This window comes from Rana temporaria, chromosome 12 (assembly GCF_905171775.1).
Source record: "Rana temporaria chromosome 12, aRanTem1.1, whole genome shotgun sequence".
NCBI lineage: Eukaryota > Metazoa > Chordata > Amphibia > Anura > Ranidae > Rana > Rana temporaria.
In genome coordinates this window covers 132614465-132627711 of record NC_053500.1, presented here as the reverse complement: position 1 = coordinate 132627711, position 13247 = coordinate 132614465, and the positions used below count along the sequence as shown (strand labels likewise).

The following is a 13247-nucleotide window of genomic DNA, read 5'->3' as shown; positions in this document are numbered from 1 at the left end:
TAGAGTATAACATTTTTTTTTTTTTTTTGAAAAGCCTATGGCGTGTGAACACACCCAAAAAACTCCACCCGGTGCAGAAAAAATGTGCACACACATAAAGAGTGTTCACAAAAACGTGCAGACGGGTGCAACGTCAAGTGGTCCTCCTGTGAAGAGGGACCCAAACCCTGATCCCCCGGGGCGTTAGGCTCCAGACGGGGACTGAGGTACTGTGGTCCGAGCAACCGAAGCCGACACGGACCCAACTTCCTCGGAGGGACTGCCGAAACAGAACCCTCCCAGTACTGGGTGGGGCTCCCCCGAAGGGAGACCCCATGAGAGCAGGCGAACTAAGCCAGAAGGCCATGTCCACCCACTCCCAAGACGTTCAGGGCTGGCCCGAGGACCCGCACCTACTAATCCCACAGTGACAAAACGTGCACAACAAAAAAAAGACAAAAAAGTGACAAACACAGGCTTAAATAAAATAAAGTGGGGGAAGGGATAGTGGAGAGGAGAGTGAAAGAAGTGGCCATTGTGGTGAAACAATGACCAGGCCCTCCGGCCAGGAATAAAAAAATTCCTCCGGTCCTAGCCAAAAGGCCCGGCCCAGGAGGCAGGTGCTAAAAAAAGCGTGTATCTGGTGCAGTGACCGTGGTATCTTAAATCAATGTGTCCCTCACACACAGTGATCTTCAGATACCCCTGGACTGCCACTCCAGGGGCACATGCACCATAGGCTTTTCGTTCCATATCCGACCCCGCGACCGGCCAGTGCAGCCCTCCACCCCTGCCAGCCAACCTGGCAGATTTGCATGGTCCTACCCTGTCCTACCACAGGGCATTACCAGCTCCTTCAACCGGATCGCTGACAGAGATAGCACTTACACCAGCCAGCCAGAAGGCCAGACTAGAACTCGGCAAAAAGACCAAGACCAAGCGCAGTACCCATCCTCACCAGGAGCACCCTTCCAGATGGCTCAGACTCAACCATGGGCCGGCCCCCAGTATTCTGTCGGGCAGCACAGCGTAGTCCCTGCTGAAACCATCCTTCCAGGTGCAATGACGTCATTGGATTGCATCCACCCTCCCCATGTAGGAGGTGCTTCAGCGCTCCGCTGACAACTGATAAGGACAGATACCACACCCAGTCCCAGCCAAAAGGCCGAGAAGCGGCAGGGAAGACAACCACGATCAGCACGGCCTAGAGTGTGCAATAGCCGTGCCTCGCCCTGGGAGAACCACCTTCATGATCATGGTGTCTCCCCTGCCAGGTAAGTAGAGTATAACATTTCCTATCATCTGTGCCCAGTCTTGCCACACAGAGTTAATCCAGCTCTGAGCAATCCTCTTTTATTGTTCAGTGACATAAAACGGACTTACAGAGAAAAACCTTAGTCCGTTCCGCCCCCTTGCTGTGAGTGACAGATTATTTACATATGTCATGCACTGTCACTGTCACAATTGTCAGTTAAAGCGACGCAGTGCCGAATCGCAAAAAGGGGCAAGGTCCTTAACCTGTATAATGGTCCGGGTCTTAACCGGTTAATAAAGATTGTTACCTCAAGCTTCAATAGCTAAGCTACGTGGTTATGTAAAACAGTTAATACTTATGTTATGAGTGTTGCTTAATTGATTATTTCATGAATGAATGATTTACGTCTTGTTTGGTGATGATATAATAAATGTGTAATTTATTTATACCTATAATAAAGGGTCACAGGGTTTACTCAAATCCACAGGCTGAGTGATTATTTATCGGGTTAAGAAGTTCTGACTAAGATCCCGTAAAGATGACGTTTTTAACGTTCTCATGGTAAAGGGCATCTTTCATTTGGACTTATAAAGCTGTATTGCGGTCACAAAGGGATTTAAAGAGCCTGTAAAATAACAAATAGTCATGTAGCACTTTGGTGCTTCTTTTTTTTTTTTTTTTTTATTATTAATTCAATTTTTGTTTTGAGACTCCTCTGACAATTCCAGGAACCTGCAGCATGAGACTCCGCGTTCTAAAATCACCGGCGCTCCAGCAGCTGGAAGGAAAACCTTTGCGTAGGACTGTGCTCAGAAGCACGCCGAGGCTTCCATCTACTTCGCTCAGTACTGACCCTGCGTGATCGGTTTGTAAAGAAAAACAGCCACGTGGACGCCGGCAGTCTTACGCAAGGCTTCTCTTTTATCTGCCGGAGCCCTGGTGGTTTCAGAGCGGCTGTGATGTCGGAGATTGCTCAAAGTAAAAGAAAAAAGTATTGATACCAATGTGCTCCAGTAAGTACTACATACCTACTTTAACTATATAAGGTCTGTTTAATTAAGAAAAAAAATATATATAGACCGTATTTATCGGCGTATAACGCGCACTTTTTTCCCCTTAAAATCAGGGGGAAATCGTGGGAGCATGTCTCTGAGCGCCGCCGACAAAGATCGACAAAGACCGAGCCGAGTGTACTGCGCACTTGGCTAGGCTCGGCTAGGTTCGGCCACGCTCGGCTCTGCCCGCAGCCACACGAGAGGAGCTAAGAGATGCCGAGAGGAGCCAAGAGGAGCCGAACACACCGGAACCGAAGCGCCAAACTCAAACACACAACGCTGCAACCCCCGGCAGACGGACGCGACGAACACCGACAAGGCTGGACGAACCGGTAGACGGACGCGACGGACACCGACAAGGCTGGACGGACACCGCGCAAGGCCGCAGACGGACGCCAGACAAGGTCGCCGATGGACGCCGGGCAAGACAGCAGACGGACACCAGAAAAGGCCGCCGATGGACGCCGACAGCAGACAGACACCGACAAGGCTGAGCATCCAAAATGTAAGTTTTTTCCTAAACTTACCTTCTAAGTTTGGGGGTGCGCGTTATATGCCGGCGCATGGTATACCCTGATAAATACGGTATATATATATATATATATATTTTTTTAATATATTTATTTCAGTGGGCAAATTAGTAGACAAAATTTGTTATTTTGAATAAATTTGAAAATTTGAAAATCCGAAAATCCGAAAATAACAAAGTAAATCTGAAAATTCAGAAGAACAACACTTCAAAAATAAGAACGAAAATCCAAAAATTTGAAAATCAGAAAATTCGAAAATCCAAAAATCCGAAAATCGGAAATAATAACTAACAAACTAATAATAACTATTATATTATAGGTATTGGAATTTCCTTTCAAATTTGGCTGTTAGTTAACGTAACGAATACAAATTTATTGTGCAAGTAATTGAACAGTATCTAATAAAGTGGCTGATAAAGGAAGGCCAATGTTGAGCTTAGGTATAGATCTGTGTATCTGCTTTATGACTAATTTGTAGACATGTTCCGAATTAGTTTTTCAACGAAATTCAACAAATTAGTTAATTCGGAAATATTTGAATTAACGAATACCCGTTTAACAAATATGTAAAAATTCTGAAATTCGCAAAAATTCGGAAATTTGAAAATCGAGAATTCGGAAATCCGAAAATAAGGACGGAACGAAAATACAAAAGAACGAAAATCCGAAAATTAGAAAACCCCAAAAATTGGAAAATCTGAAATAATAACTAATTAACATCAACTATTACTAACTATTAAATATTGGAATTTCCTTTCAAACGTAACGATTACGAATTCATCCAAAGTTATGAATTATCTGAAATAACAAATGCCGTATCTAAACGAATGCAATGTAACAAATTAGTAATAAAAATAATAATAAAAAGTTTTTCTTCTTCTTATTATTATTTATTATTATTATTAAATCATTATGTTCCATTCGTTTAGATGCGGCATTTGTTATTTTGTATAATTCGTAACTTTGGATAAATTCAAATTGGATAAAAAAAAAAAAAAAAATATTATATATATATATATATATATATATATATATATATATAATATTTCTTTTCAAACAGCCAAATTTGAAAAGAAATTCCAATACCTGTAATTTAATAGTTAGTAATAGTTATTGCCTGTTAGTTATTATATCAGATTTTCTGATTTTTGGGTTTTCTAATGTTCGGATTTTCGTTCTTATTTTCGGATTCTCGTTCTTTTGAATTTTCGATTTTCGAATTTCTGAATCTGTGAACTTTTTCGGAAAAATGTGTTAAACATATTTTCAATAATTAAAATATTTCCGAATGAACAAATTTTGTCAAATTTCGTTGAAAAAAACGAATTCGGAACAAAACGAATTGCAAATGTCTACAAATTAGTCGTAAAACAGAAAAAACACAGATCCATACCTAAGCTCAACATTGGCCTTCCATATACACTAACCGGACACTTTATTAGGTACACCTGTTCAATTGCTTGTTAACTGTTAATTTGAATAAAAATACTATGAAACTATCCCCTATTTTGTAGACGCTATAACTTTTGCGCAAAACAATCAATATAAGCTTATTGCGATTTTTTTTTTTTTTTTACCACAAATATGTAGAAGAATACGTATCGGTCTAAACTGAGAAAAAAACATTTGTTTTTTTAAATATTTTTTGAAGATGATTATTAAGGCAAAAAATATTGCTTTTTTTTTCAAAATGTTCGCTCTTTTTTTGTTTATAGCGCAAAAAAAAAAAAAAAACGCAGCGGTGATCAAATACCACCAAAAGAAAGCTCTATTTGTGGGAAAAATGGATGTAAATTTTGGGCTAGATTCAGCAAGAATTTACGACGGCGTATCTATTGATACGCCACGTTAATTCAAAGCTGCGCCGGTGTATCTTCTTTCTGTATTCAGAGAGCAAGATACGCCGAAATTAGGCTAAGATCCGACTGGCGTAGGTCTCTTACCCTGTCGTATCTTAGTTGCATATTTACGCTGGCCGCTATGTGGCACTGCCGTCGATTTCAGCGTAGAATATGCAAATGAGCTGGATACGCTGATTCAGAAACGTACGTGCGCCCGGCGGATTTTTTTTACGTCGTTTGCGTAAGGCTTTTTCCAGCGTAATGTTACTCCTGCTATATGAGGCATAGCCAATGTTAAGTATGGACGTTGTTCCCACGTTGAATTTTGAAAATTTTACGTCGTTTGCGTAGGTCGTTCGCGAATAGGGCTTTGCGTAAATTACGTTCACGTCGAAAGCATTGACTATTTGCGACGTGATTAGGAGCATGCGCACTGGGATACGTTCACGGCCGGCGCATGCGCCGTTCAAAAAAAACGTCATTTACGTGGGGTCAAGTAGAATTAACATAAAACACTCCCACATCTTTGTCATTTGAATTCCGCGCCCTTACGTCGACACATTTACACTACGCCGCCGTAACTTACGGCGCAAATTCTTTCAGGATACGGAAAGTACGCTGTAAGTTATGGCGGCGTAGTGTATCTGAGATACGCTACGCCGGCCGTAAAAATGCGTGGAGGTATGTGGATCTGGCCCTATAACTTTTTATATATTTTTTGGAGATAATTATTAAAGCAAAAAATATTGCTTTTTTTCAAAATTGTCGCTCTTTTTTTGTTTACAGCGCAAAAAATTAAAAACGCAGTGGTGATCAAATACCACCAAAAGAAAGCTCTATTTGTGGGAAAAAATTGATGTAAATTTGGTTTGGGAGCCACATCGCACGATCGCGCAATTGTCAGTTAAAGCAACGCAGTGCCGAATCGCAAAAAAATGGCCCGGTCATTGGGCAGCCAAATCCTCCGGGGCTGAAGTGGTTAAACTGGGCTTCCAAAATTCCGCACATTTATTATTTACAAGAAAATAATTGTGATTGCATTGTTTAGTTCCTGTCTCCTTCATAACGTATGGCACATGCTGACTAGAGGAATGTCTTATGCTTCATTTACATGCTGACTTGATACAGATTGTGAAATTAATATCACCCAGAAGACAAACACCGGGTTGTTTATCGATTGAAGGTGCTATCGATTTGCAACCACTAATCTATTAACACGTTTTAAATGATTTTTCCAAAGCTATCAAGCGTTAGCTGATTGAGGCACCTTGGTGAATACACGGAGGTTTAGACACTAACCACACATGATCCATTGCAGGGTCTTACTATATCGCGTGCCAGGTACAGCGGGGAATATTATGTTACATGGCATTAGGTAAGGTGGAGGAGCGAACACCAGATACAGTTTTGCTTAGCAAAGTGCTGCTGTCAATGAGCGAGGATTAATAAAGCTTGTTCTGTTGAGAAGCACAAATGGCTTCATTGATTTCGAAATGGCATTGATTGCCAGCGCTAATCCATTAATGCATTTTTAAGTCTGCAAAACAGTGAAATGAAGGTAAGAAATTTGAGATCATTCGTTTTTAAAAGAGTACCTGTCATTTCGTTACAGACCTTAAAGGGGAGTTCCACCCACAATTTCACTTTTTAAATATAAATACCCCTGTAATACACAAGCTTAATGTATTCTAGTAAAGTTAGTCTGTAAACTAAGGTCCGTTCTGTTAGGTTGTTACAGCATTTAGTTTATAATCTAGAAATAGACCGTGGCCATCTTAAGTGTGGGCATCATGAAGCCAGACTGTATGACTTCCTGGATTTCAGCTTTGCATATCTCGCACATGCTCAGTGCACAAGCAATGGAATAGGTTTCAGTCAGGTTTCAGTCAGGTTTGCAAGGACTACTGGGAAACATGATGCCTATCCCAGAAACCCTTGCAAATAGCCTAGGCAAATAAGGAGGAGGAAGTAATGAAGGACTACAAAATAAAGGTATTTACAAGCAACAAATTAAATAAAAATTTTCCATTCTGAACACTATGAGGTTAGAGCATGCAGCCCAGACAAACATAAAAAAATGGGTGGAACTCCACTTTAAGGCCTGGTTCACACTGGTACGATTTGAGATGCGATTTGAGATGTCAAATCGCATCTCAAATCGTCAGCATTTGCCGGCAATTGTCGGTGCAACGCCGAACCAATTTCAAAAAGTACTTCCTTTACTTCTTTTATCCGATTTCGGCCGCGATTTACATTGACATCTGTGCAGAAACCTGCACAGATGTCTCAGAAATCGCGGGCCGAAATCGGGACTGCCAGCGGGAGTGAAATCGTGCGAGTTTAGCTGAACTCGCACGGCTTCACTCCCGCAGCCCAGTGTGAACCTGGGCTAAAGGCCAATTGTCTAAATCAGCTAAACACACTCCAGTTGCTTAAAAAAAGGTTTGAAAGCAGCCACATCCTGAGCAGAATTGGGCAAACGATTCGGCCAGAGCATGAGTTTGGGCCGAACATTGGCTGTTCGCATGTTAAACGAACGCCTGAATTGTTAGGGAGTTTGACCATTTGTTTTGCCCACCAAACAACCACAATGCACTGCGCCACCGCACAGTGCATTGGAAGCCCCGATTGGCTGAAGCAATGAAATCTTTGCCCAATCAAGGCACATAGCACTGTCAGATCCATGATTTGACACTGTTATGATGACTCTATCCAATCATGGCTCGTTGCTCTTAGTTCCAATCCACACGGCCATTCGCAGTATGGAGAGAGATAGAAGAGGGCACTTTTCAGTGCTACTAGCAAGTTAGTGTGCTATATAGTGCTATTGTGCTTCTATTGTCAGTGTAGAGTGTCAGTTTAGTGTGAATCTAGTGGTAGTGCAGTGTGAGTGTCATGACTGACCTTTCATTTTTACTTTATTGTTACATTAGTGGGAATCTAGTGATAGTTCAGTCAGTGTGAAAATAGTGCAGTGCGTTATTGCAATTTTACCACACCCACAGATGATGTCAATTAACGACGAAACGCGTCTGGGTTGGATACAGTGACTGCCAGTCAAAGTGACGTCACCCCGCTGACCGTCACTCACAGACATCAGCAAGTCGACTCTTACGAACAGAGGCAGGAAACACCGCTCTGATATCTCACGGCTTCCGACAGTGGTCATTCGTCCAATGTGATGTATTGCCATTATTTAATTTTTATATTGTAAGTGCGGTTATAACAGGGGGTTGGTTTTAGAATAAAGAGTCATTACGGAATTACACTATTGTGGTCATTATTCCCTCTGCATATGAGTACCAGCTTGACGTTTCAACTTACCCTCTGGGTTTGAGAGATGAGAAGCCCTTCTATGGTTATTCAAGTCTATTGATCCAGCGTTGTCTGGTAAGAGCAATTACAACAGGGGTGGTCTTATCAGGGGTCAAGTCCTGGGGAAAAAAGTGTGGGAACTCCCACCCAAGATCCACTCCCCACCAAAAAAAAAATGATACGCTCATATGCATAATTACTAAACCGCATGTTCTTTCTAAATCCCGCGATAAGCCGCGGCATACCTCCTCAATGTCTCCTAGGAACAATGGCTAAAGCTGCCAGGAGACATTGTGGCATCGAGGAAGTGACGGAATACCGGCACACTACCCGATGAATACATACACAGGAAGCGGCCAGTAACATAAAGGATTTCTAAGGTTTGCCTGCCCCTGACAGTGAATCGAGCTGGGCATCGCCGCTTAGTGAAGGATTGGCTCGGGCAGCTCGGCTGCTCTCGGCTGCTCTAGTCCTGCAAAGGGAACTGTGGTGGTGTTGGTGGCAGAAGGATAGCATCTCAATCAACTGAGACCTTTCTTCATGCTTTTGATTACGGACTGTTTCTTGATTTTCTCTATAGGATTGATGGACTCATATATGTATACATATAGCTCTCAAACATATTATATCGCACTGATTATTTGAATATACATAGATATATTCTTTTGTAGCGCTGCCTTATATAATATTTATTTTATATTTTACTCATTATTGCAATTTTAACGTAATATATTTCAGTGCGTTATTGCATGTTTACCGCAGTATATTGAAGTGCTTTACTGCACATTTAACACAGTATATTTCAGTGCATTATTGCAGGTCTATGACAGTATATTGCAGTGTGTTAGTGCACGTTTATCACAGTATATTTCAGTGCGTTGGTGCACGTTTCCCACAGTAAATTACAATGTATTAGTGCACGTTTAACGCAGTATATTTCAGTGTGTTATTGCAAGTTTACCACAATTTAGTGCAGAGTGTTAGTGCACGTTTAACACAGTATATTTCATTGCGTTACTGCAGTTTTAGTGCAGTATAGTTCAGTGCGTTGGTGCATGTTTACTGCAGTTTATTTCAGTGCGTTGGTGCATGTTTACCACAGTTTATTTCAGTGTATTACTGCATGTTTAATGCAGTATATTTCAGTGCATTATTGCAGGTTTACCACAGTATATTGCTGTGCATTAGTGCAATTTAGCGCAGTATATTTCAGTGCGTTGATGCAAGTTTGCCGCAGTATATTCCCAATATGCAATTGAGCTGCTGGGCTCTACTGCATCTAGCCTGCTTTCTGAACCGGCATTCAGGGTTTTGTGACAGATCAGAGAGCGGTCTGTCCACAGACTCTGTTGACCGGCTGACATTTATCAAAATGTATCAGTCCTGGATTAGCAGCTGCTATCAAACCACTGATGCCCATGTCACCGATTAAGTGCTTTCTGGATCTGAAATCTCTGAAAGACTGTTTAGGCAGCCTAGCTTTGTGAGTGTTGATTTAATCTGGAAGAATTGTTTTGGTGTAGGTTTACTGGGCACAATTAACACCCAAGGACCAATTTTTCCTCACTTGTTTGACAGGTGCATGTCATTTACATTTTTGACAGCAAGGTCAATTCTTGCATTCATCAAGAGTACCTCTATAGGGTTATGATCTGAAGGCACCACAAACACTTAAAGCCCAATTTTTCCACACGTTACTTCTTTTCAAAGTCTGCGAAAGAGACACCAGAATTTATCCAAAAAATATCTAATCTTGTTCTGAGTGCACTAAATTGAGGCCTCATCGTACAGACTGGCTCCCCAAGCCATTGTTTACTAAATACATTTTTTTGGGCTTTATAAATGTCATTATTTGCTGCAGCAGGTTTTATAAATGGTGCAGATGTGCCACTTTACAGGCAGACTATGGGGACCCCCCCAGGCACTATATTAAGATTTATTTTTTATTTTTGTTATTTCTAATTTTTATGGATTCACTTTAAGCATCAGTAAATCCCTGCTCATTTAAAAATTGTGTTTTTTTACAAATTTTGTGTTTATTGATACATGTCCCCCAGAGCAGTACCTGAACCCTCATTGTATGCCCAATTACTTCAAGTTTTTACAGTTCGGGTCCCATAGACTTCAATGGGCTTTGTTATTTGTTCCGAACTTTGGAATTGTTCAAAAGTTCTGCCGTGAACGAAACCGGTGATCATTCGGCCTATGTCTAATACTGAGTAGAAAAGCCATACTCATGCCAGCATGCTTCAATGGCTCTGTGTAAAAGCAGTGGTCTTTTTGAAGAGGTCAAACCCATCCCCTACTGTTAGAGATTTAGAGCCCTCCAATTAGCAAAACACACAACGTGCCACAAATGCCCCGCAACTGCGTGCAATGCAAACGGTTGTGGTGAGGTGATGCAGCATTTTGAGGGGCAGAGCCGCAACCCAATGCAGGCTGCAATGATGTGCCAGGAGATCTGCAAGGTGTGCCCTCCTTTTAACATGCCATAGATAAGCAGGTGTGAACCAGGTAAAAACAGTTAAATTGATGGGTCTAGTTTGACTTTAAGTAATTTCATCAGTTTGTCATTTTAAAAGAATTTCAGATTTTTTTCTTTCCTCCTAAATTTTTATTCTGTATTAACTAGAATTCAGTTGTCTTAACAAGTGTTCATAAACAAAGGCACCTCAACTATCTGCAAAAGTTTTCTTCTCTTCTTCTTTGTAATTAAACACGCGGTGTGATAGACCATAAAATATACTGTTTGTGTTTCTTATTGTACTGCTCCATTTGAGGGAAATATTAGGAGCTGTTAATCTATAATTAAATGCGCACTGAAGAGATAAATGAGCTGTTATTTATTTGCACCGCTACTTGTGATTCACAGCACCAGTAAAAGGGAAAAAAAAAATTGCCGTTTCCCCGAAAAGTCATCAACTTGCAAAAATAAGTTTAGAGGAAGCGGAGAGAAACTTCCAGAGTTAGAAATAATTAAAAAGAAGAACAGAATAATGGATCGGAATCACAATTTCAAATAAACCAAGGATGGGAGAAATCTCTTTTTTATTGATTATAAAAGTATAATTAGAGATATAAGTTTTAGAAATGGTGAAGAGAGGATGAAATAAAATATTGCTATGATATTTTCAACAGCAACATGAAAGAATGTTAATTAGGTACTTCATTAATGCAGGAAACATGGGATAGAACATTGGCTTTCTTTCCTATTAAAAAATCTTCATTACACAATGTATTACTAATAATTCTTTCTTTCTCCATCTCTTTTCTCTCTCTCTCTCTCTCTCTCTCTCTCTCTCTCTCTCTCTCTCTCTCTCTCTCTCTCTCACTTTTTCTTTCTTTCTTTCCTTCTTTTTTTCCAAACTCTTTTTTTTTCTCTTCTTTCTTTCTTTGCTTTCCGTTTTTCTTTCCTTCCTTTTTCCTTTTTTCTTTCTTCCCTTCCTTTTTTACTTCTTTCTTTTCTTCCTTCCATTCTTCTCTTTCTTCTTCCCTTCATTCCTTTTCTACTTTTTTTTCTTCTTTCCTTACATCTTTTTTTCTATCCTTCCTTTCTGTCTTTCTCCATACCTTCCTGTTCTTTCTTTCTTTCTTTCTTACTTTCTTTCTTTCTTTCTTACTTTTCCTTATATTCTTTCTTTCTTTCCTACCTTTTTCTTTTCTTTCTTTCTTACTTTCTTTCATTCCTTCATTTTTTTCTTCTTTCTTTTCCTCTTTTGCTCTTTTTTTTCTTTTTTTCCTTCCTTCTTTTTTTCTATTCTTTCTTTTCTTCTTTCTTTCTTTCCTTCCATCTTCTTTTCTATCCATTCTTCCTTTCTTTCTCCTTACCTCCTTGTTTTCTCTTTCTTTCTTTTTCTTTAAAATTGGAGCGACCCTTTAAGTCAGCCTGTTCATTTGGATGTGCATCTGTGGTGGCTTGCCATGTGCTGTAATGCACTGCGATTACTAGGGCATCCCTTGGGATTCACATTTACTTTACCCTGCTTCTAACATTGAACTTAAAATATAACACAATAAACCATAACACAAATGATCCCCTCTTAAAATCTTGCCCAGCTCTAGAATTACTTAACACCTAACCTAAAGCTAAACTAACCCCTATAATAGAACAGTTAACCAACACTGGCCCAAGTATACAGGCATACCCCACTTTTAAGTACACATTGGGACCAGAGCATGTATGTAAAATGAACCGTTTTCATCGGACATGTCCACTCCAAGGTTTCGGTCTGATGTGTGTACACACCATCAGACCAAAATCCCCGCGAACAGAGAACGCGGTGACGTAGACGACACCGACGTTCTCTATCGCGCGAGTTCAATGCTTCCACGCATGCGTCGAATCAATTCGACGCATGCGCGGGATTTCGGTCCGCTGGTTAGACATACTAACCAGCGGACATGTCCGATGGTCAGCTTTCCAACGGACATGTTTCTTAGCAGGAAACCTGTCCGCTAGGCTGGAAAATTGTCCGGTCGGCCCAACACACGACCGAACATGTCCGCGGACCAGTTTCCGCGGACCAGTTTCCGCGGACATGTTCGGTCGGGTGTACGAGGCCTTATAGTTTCCCTTTAAAGTGATGACAGGTGATCACCGGGGAATGAAATGAAGGAAAACTGCTCCAAAAGGGACACATCTAGCAATAAGTACTTGGTTGATTTTCAAAACCCTTCCTATGTTCGAAGCCGTTCTTCTGTTCCAAAACAAAATCATTTTGGACCACTTCAATTGAAATATTACAGGAGATTTTATCATGTACAAGGACAGGAGCGGTTTACATGACAACACGTTCCATTATTATTTTTTATTTTTTTATTTTTCTCCACTGCTCTGCTCATTTCCATTTTATCTGTGCCATTCTAATACATGCAGATCGCAGTACAGGTGATTTGAAACGTTTTCTACAAATGCTCTCATAATGAACCATGACATTTCAGTGTTCAGTAAAAGGTAGTCTAATTTATCAAACCTCTCGGCTGCGGCCATTTTTACAGATGCAGGTGTACAGGAATCTGATATGGGAGCAGATTTGCATTATTTATATCTGTTACTGAGCCTGTTAGCAATGCATCTTGGGATTCCTCATAAATTCCACCAGGGAAGCCATTAGGGTCTACTGGGCTGAGTCTTAATGTAGCTATTACTGATGTTAATTTGCGAGCAGAATTATAGTTGTGACTCATATGCAACAGAAATCGCAACGACGTGTTGCACAGGTTAAGAAGGTTTCAGGGCTTTTTCCAGACAGGTGGTAATGCTTACCGCTCT

The 13247-nt window shown here is 40.7% G+C and overlaps 1 non-coding gene across 1 annotated transcript; it reads right to left on the bottom strand.

Moving 5' to 3' along the window:
* Positions 1-1102: 1102 nt before the first annotated feature.
* Positions 1103-1261, bottom strand: LOC120919642. The gene has a single exon (XR_005744606.1). It is a non-coding gene; the product is annotated as a U1 spliceosomal RNA (small nuclear RNA).
* Positions 1262-13247: the final 11986 nt, after the last annotated feature.